The sequence below is a fragment of the Benincasa hispida genome, chromosome 9, assembly GCF_027475165.1.
Source record: "Benincasa hispida cultivar pf3 chromosome 9, pf3_genome.v1.1, whole genome shotgun sequence".
Lineage (NCBI taxonomy): Eukaryota > Viridiplantae > Streptophyta > Magnoliopsida > Cucurbitales > Cucurbitaceae > Benincasa > Benincasa hispida.
Genome location: NC_143486.1, coordinates 82971045 through 82976811, shown reverse-complemented (window position 1 = coordinate 82976811; position 5767 = coordinate 82971045). Strand labels below are relative to the sequence as shown.

Below are 5767 nucleotides of genomic sequence, written 5' to 3'. Positions count from 1 at the left end.
CTATCTATCTATATATATATATATATATGAAGTGATATTTTAAATTTAAAGATACATTTTAATTATGCAACGATGCAGTGTGCATGAGTTGTAGATTTGAATTATACATCTAAATTTAAAACATACTTCAATGCATTTTAAACTTAAAAATATTAAAAATATATATATATTTCATTAATTTCTTTTCCTTAAGATGAAGTGGAAAATATGATGGATTAAAAATAAATAAACAAAAACCAAATGGAGTTTTGGTTCCCTTTCCAATGTTCACGCAAAATTGAGCTTCAACAAAAATTTGGGTATTGTAATTAAAGTGTAGGGTGGGGGAATCGAACTTCAAACAAAATAGCAAAATAAATGTGGCTGCTGGGATTCGAGCCCAGGTCTCCACGGCCACAACGTGGAATTCTCACCACTAAACTACAGCCACTTGATTTCTTTGTATTCTTATATTTTAATTAAGTCTATTAATGCCTAAACTTGTAGCCAAAATGAAATGACCAAAATGCCCAAGGCTACATTTTAAAAACAGGGGATATAAATCAACATCAAGAATCTTGCTGACCGTTATATCATGCCAATTATCACTCCAAAATTGCACTCGAGTACCTTGAATTCTTAACTTTATAGCCGGCTAATATTTAAGTTTTCACATCGCAAGGCTTTTTCAATGGACGGATATGACTTGATGTGAGAATTATTTTTAAAAGTTATAATACCTTAATTTTCATTTAACAACATGCACTGGAGTAATCAAATCTCTGGCGGTGAGATTGATAGTACGAGTACCATGTTCATTTTGACAATACTATAAATAACTAAATTGCAGTCAAATTGACATATTATAAATAAGCATATTAAGGAACTGTTTGGGATGTTTAATTGAGATAAGATGTCTAGAGTTCATATGTTTATGGAGTTTAGGGGTGTTTAAATAACCCGACAACCTGAACATTTGGACCATTCAATCTGAATTATAAGGGTTGAGTTGGATTATTTTTGTTTTTTTTATTGGGTTTCGTTGAATTTTTTCTATTTTCTTGGGTTGTGTTAGGTCTAGGATTGAATAAAAATTTGGGTTAACCAAACCTAACCCGATTTACATATAAATTAATGAAATATATATATATATTTCTTTTAAAATTGATGAATTTGTGAATTCTTTATGTTTTTTCTTTTAAGAATGTTTTTGTATAAATTTTATAAATATATTATAGATATTTAGTAGGTAAGAATTTAATTTTATGAGATTTTAGTTATTACATAAGTTTTTTAAATCAAGAAGAAAAAAATAACAATAACCCGACAACCCAACTCTACCTACCCAAATTTTGATAGTTGGGTTGGGTTGGGTTTGAGACCATGTTTGGGTCATTTGGGTTGCCAACTTGACTAACCCGAATTTTCAGGTTGGTCTAAAAAAAGGTCATAACTTAACTTAATGCAACCCATGTACACCACTAATGGAGTTCATATGTCTGTGTTTGGGGTGCAAACTTATTTGGTTTGAGTTCATATGTCTGAGTTTGGAGTGCAGAGCCAAGTTCATATGTCTGGGGTATTCAATGCAGTTTTTTGAACTCCAAGACCCCGTTTGGTAACTATTTTGTTTTTAGTTTTTGGTTTTTGAAAATTAAGCCTATTTCTTCCCAATTTTTATAATAATTTGCATCTTTCTTAAGTATGATGGTTAAATTCTTAGCCAAATTCCAAAAACAAAAACAAATTTTTAAAAGCTATTTTTTTTAGTTTTCAAAATTTGGCTTGATTTTTTAAAACAATTGGTAGAAAGTAGATAATAAACGATAAAATTTGGTGGGGAAACTAGTGTCTATATACTTAATTAAAAAAAAAAACTAAATGATTATCAAATTGAGCCTAAATAATCTATTATTATGATTACTATTTTTGTTTTGAATCTTTTTATTCAATAATTTTATTCATCTTTGTTTGAATTAAAATATTGATTGCAATTTTCTCTTTTAATTTTTAAAGTTTTCTTCTTTTTTTTCTTCTTTCTTTCTTTCTGTAACATCTCACACCTTTTCATTATTTATTAATAATGTAATTTTTTTTTTCAATAATTGTCCTTAGTTGAAGGGAATGTTTGGAATTTTGAATTTAAAGTATAAGTGCGAGGATTTAAGTATTGTCGTGTAAATTATTCAAAATTATTCAATTTGAAAATTCAATTTGAAAATTTATGGCAGGAATTAATTGTCTTTGGAAAAAGAAATGAATTAAATAGTATAAAGTGGAATAAGGAAACGATTTAATTACAATTATACTATTTTCCTTTTTATTATCATTAGTATTATTATTTAAAAAATAAAAAGGAGCGCCCCCCATCCCCTCACGCCATCTCTCTCGCTCGAGTGCCCCCCCCCCCCCCACTGCCTTATCCGATCGCCACACCTGCACCGCCCTTCACAGTCGTCCGACTACCGCGCCTCCCTCACTCCCTCCCTTCGCCGCACGAGCCACCAGATCTGTGCGCCGCCGCCACTCCCACTTTGACTCGCCCCACCGTGCCAATTTCGCCCAGGTCCTAGCCCAGCCACCGGATCTGCGCATTCGCCGCCCGCTGCCGCTCCAGTCTCCAACTGCAGCACCTCCTAGCCCTTTGTTCGCCGTCTACCACTGCCGTCATCTTTGGATTCGTCGGATCTTACAGTTTTAGGTAAGCCTTTTGTGAAGTTTTGGGTGGAAGTTTGGGCCCCATTAAGTTTGGAATGAAGGTTAACTTATTCGAATTATTTTTGGCCTTAGATTTAAATCGAGGAAACTGTTGGAGGGGCTGTCCAGCAGGTTCGAGATCGTTCGACAAGAGTTTTGGTAAGAGATATAGTCCTTATTGTTGGTTTGTGGGCACGCTATGATCACTGAATTAAGTTTGACTTAACCCTTGTATCTTTAAGGTTCCGAGTTGTCATCCATTGGAAGTTAAAACCTGTTGGAAGAAGATTTAGAGTGGTTGTTAATCGAGTTCCTTGGGTAAGCTTTTGGGTATTGTGGTTTTGACTCTGAGATGTCGCAATTATTTTTGGACTGAAACTTAATGGTTGTATTTGTATGTTAGGGTCGTTTCTTCAAACCGCGGTCATCGTTTGGTTGTCTGAGTTTATCTGTGGAATTTCGATTAAGGTAAGTAATCTTACCACTAGAACTGCCAACGGGTCAGGCTTTATTTGTATGCTAGCGTGATGAGTGTATGTTATGGTAAATGTTAGCATGTTGCCTGATAGTATGACCTGAATCAAGTATGTTCTGGCACGAGTTCTGTCTTGTTTAAATATACACCTAGGCACTTGATCATTAGTATGAGATAGTATGTGTTTCCATATGTTGATATCTGATCTTCTGATATTGAGGCATACATGTATGTTGTGGAATTATGATGTTAAGGTATACATGAATTTTGTAGAATATGTTGTTGAGGACTATGTGTATGTGGTAGAGCCAAAGTATCGAGGATTACATATATATTATAGATTCGTATGGTGTTGATTTTTTGAACGTTGAGACTGCACTGATTAGTTAGATGCTCATCAGTTTTTTATTTCCTTCGGGATTCACCAGTTTTGTGTTTCCTTCGGGATTCACCAGTTTTGTGTTTCCCTTGGGATTCACTAGTTTGTGTTTTCTTTGGAATTCACCAGTTTGTGTTTTCTTTGGAATTCACCAGTTTGTGTTTCCCTCGGGATTCATCAGTTTGTGTTTCCTTCGGGATTCATCAGTTTGTGTTTCCTTCGGGATTCATCAGTTTGTGTCTCCTTCGGGATTCACCAGTTTGTGTTTCCTTCGAAATTCACCCGTTTGTGTTTCCTTCGGAATTCATCAGTTTTGTGTTTTCCTCGGGATTCACCAGTTTGTGTTTCCTTCGGGATTCACCAGTTTTGTGTTTCCTTCGGGATTCACCAGTTTTGTGTCTCCTTCAAGATTCACCAGTTTGTGTTTCCTACGGGATTCACTAGAGGTAGTGGGCATACTTAAGTCTCTTACCTGTTTCATGTGTGTATATGTGTCATAGGTGGATATCTAGAGGACATAGATGTCTAGCCTGACCCCAGTGGTGGGGTTACTTACTGAGGATTTCATACTCATTCTTTCTTATGTTGATGTTTCAGGTAAGGGTAGAGATGCACCAGCGATGGCACAGTGGAATTGTGATCGTGCCACTGGGACTAGTTTTTACGCTTCTGCATCATGACATTTAGAGTCCTTATTTTTCCCTTAATGTTTAGTTTTACTATTTGAAATTTATTATTAAGTATTATTTCTTTTTTATACTTTTAATAGTCTTTACGAATTATGGGTACCCATTATTGTTTTTAACAATTGCATTTAATAAATGTCTTTTGAATTTCTCTTATTTAATTAGCATTTATTTCAACATAACTAAGCGTCATTTTAAATTCTATGCATGCATTTATTTTCGTAATGGTCTAACCTAAGTCCTAGGGGGTCGGGTGGTTACACTTTCTTTATTTATTTATTTCTTTTTTTATTTTTGGATAATGAACAACAATTAATCCATTACATTTTTTTGCAGAAATATGGTTAAATAAAATAATAAACCAAAGATAAATCAAAACTTTTTTATTCTTAATTTTTCTCCACGAACTACAACATCTTCTTCTTTTTCTTTTTCTTCTTCTTATGGCTCTGTATTTTTACTCTATCAAGAATTTTTTTTTATTATTAAATCTCCCCCACCATCTTGGCAACCATTGGAATGCCACCACAACTCTTCAAGAATTTCATTTTCAATTCCTCCAAATTTGCAAGATCATCATAGAAGAAATCTTCATTTTCCACTAATTCTTTCTAGAAAATGTTCCAAAAAAATATTCATTTTATGGTTTTTTTTTCTTTCTTATATGGTACATACTTTTCCAAATATTCTTAACAATCATTTGATATGTAATTTCAATTAAATTGAAATATATTTTACAAATTTCTACATATAATATTGCATTTAATGTAGACAAAATAATATTATTTATATAATCAACAATCCTACAATATATTTTAACCGTCATCAGTCTTATAATAGTAAGAAGTGGTTGTCGAAAATGATTTTCGCTGGAGTTTGTAGTCGGAGGTGGTTGTTGGAGCCTAAAGTTGGTCACATAAAGGTGGTATTAGAGATGGTCGTTGAAGTTTGTCGTGAAGGTGGTTTTCTGAGCCCCAAGTTGGTCGTGCTAAGGTGGTCATCGAAGTTGATCATCAAAGATGATTTTCGCTGGCGTTTGTAGTCGAAGCTCAAAGTTAGTCGCATGAAGGCAGTATGTCGGAATTTGTCATCGAAGGTAGTTGTCGAAGCCCAAAATTGGTCGTTGGAGTTGCACGCTCGAAGCCCGAAGGTGGTCATCAAAGTTGATCATCAAATGTGATTTTTGTCTAGTTGGAGGTGGTTGCAGAGCCTAAAATATCAATAAAATACCAATGTCAATAAATATTTTTTTAAAAAAACTATAGAAACAAAAATAATAATTAAAAAAAAGGCGCATTTGGCACTTTTTAAATGAACATATAAAATGTTTATTTATTTACCTAATATTCAAAATTCAAACATTTTATCTATGTTTCATCCACTGTTTTTTTTAAAAAAAAACAATATAATGGAGATATGCGCATTTATTTTTGATGTTATATGTTGAATTGATATATAAAAACAGGGAAAAAGATTGATAAAATCTTGAAAAATGTGTAGAAAGGCTAGCTTTAATTTGGATGTGAGACCTGTCTTAATGAAAATAGATGG

General features: G+C 33.4%; 1 long non-coding RNA gene and 1 other non-coding gene across 2 annotated transcripts; one reads left to right on the top strand and one right to left on the bottom strand.

Moving 5' to 3' along the window:
• Window positions 1–358: 358 nt before the first annotated feature.
• TRNAH-GUG (transfer RNA histidin (anticodon GUG)) lies at window positions 359–430 on the bottom strand. Its single transcript has one exon. It is a non-coding gene; the product is annotated as a tRNA-His (tRNA).
• Window positions 431–2401: 1971 nt separating this feature from the next.
• On the top strand, window positions 2402–4305 carry LOC150034119 (uncharacterized). The gene is made up of 5 exons (XR_016531649.1): window positions 2402–2680; window positions 2770–2835; window positions 2919–2994; window positions 3080–3144; window positions 4128–4305. It is a non-coding gene; the product is annotated as an uncharacterized LOC150034119 (long non-coding RNA).
• The last annotated feature ends 1462 nt before the right edge of the window (window positions 4306–5767 follow it).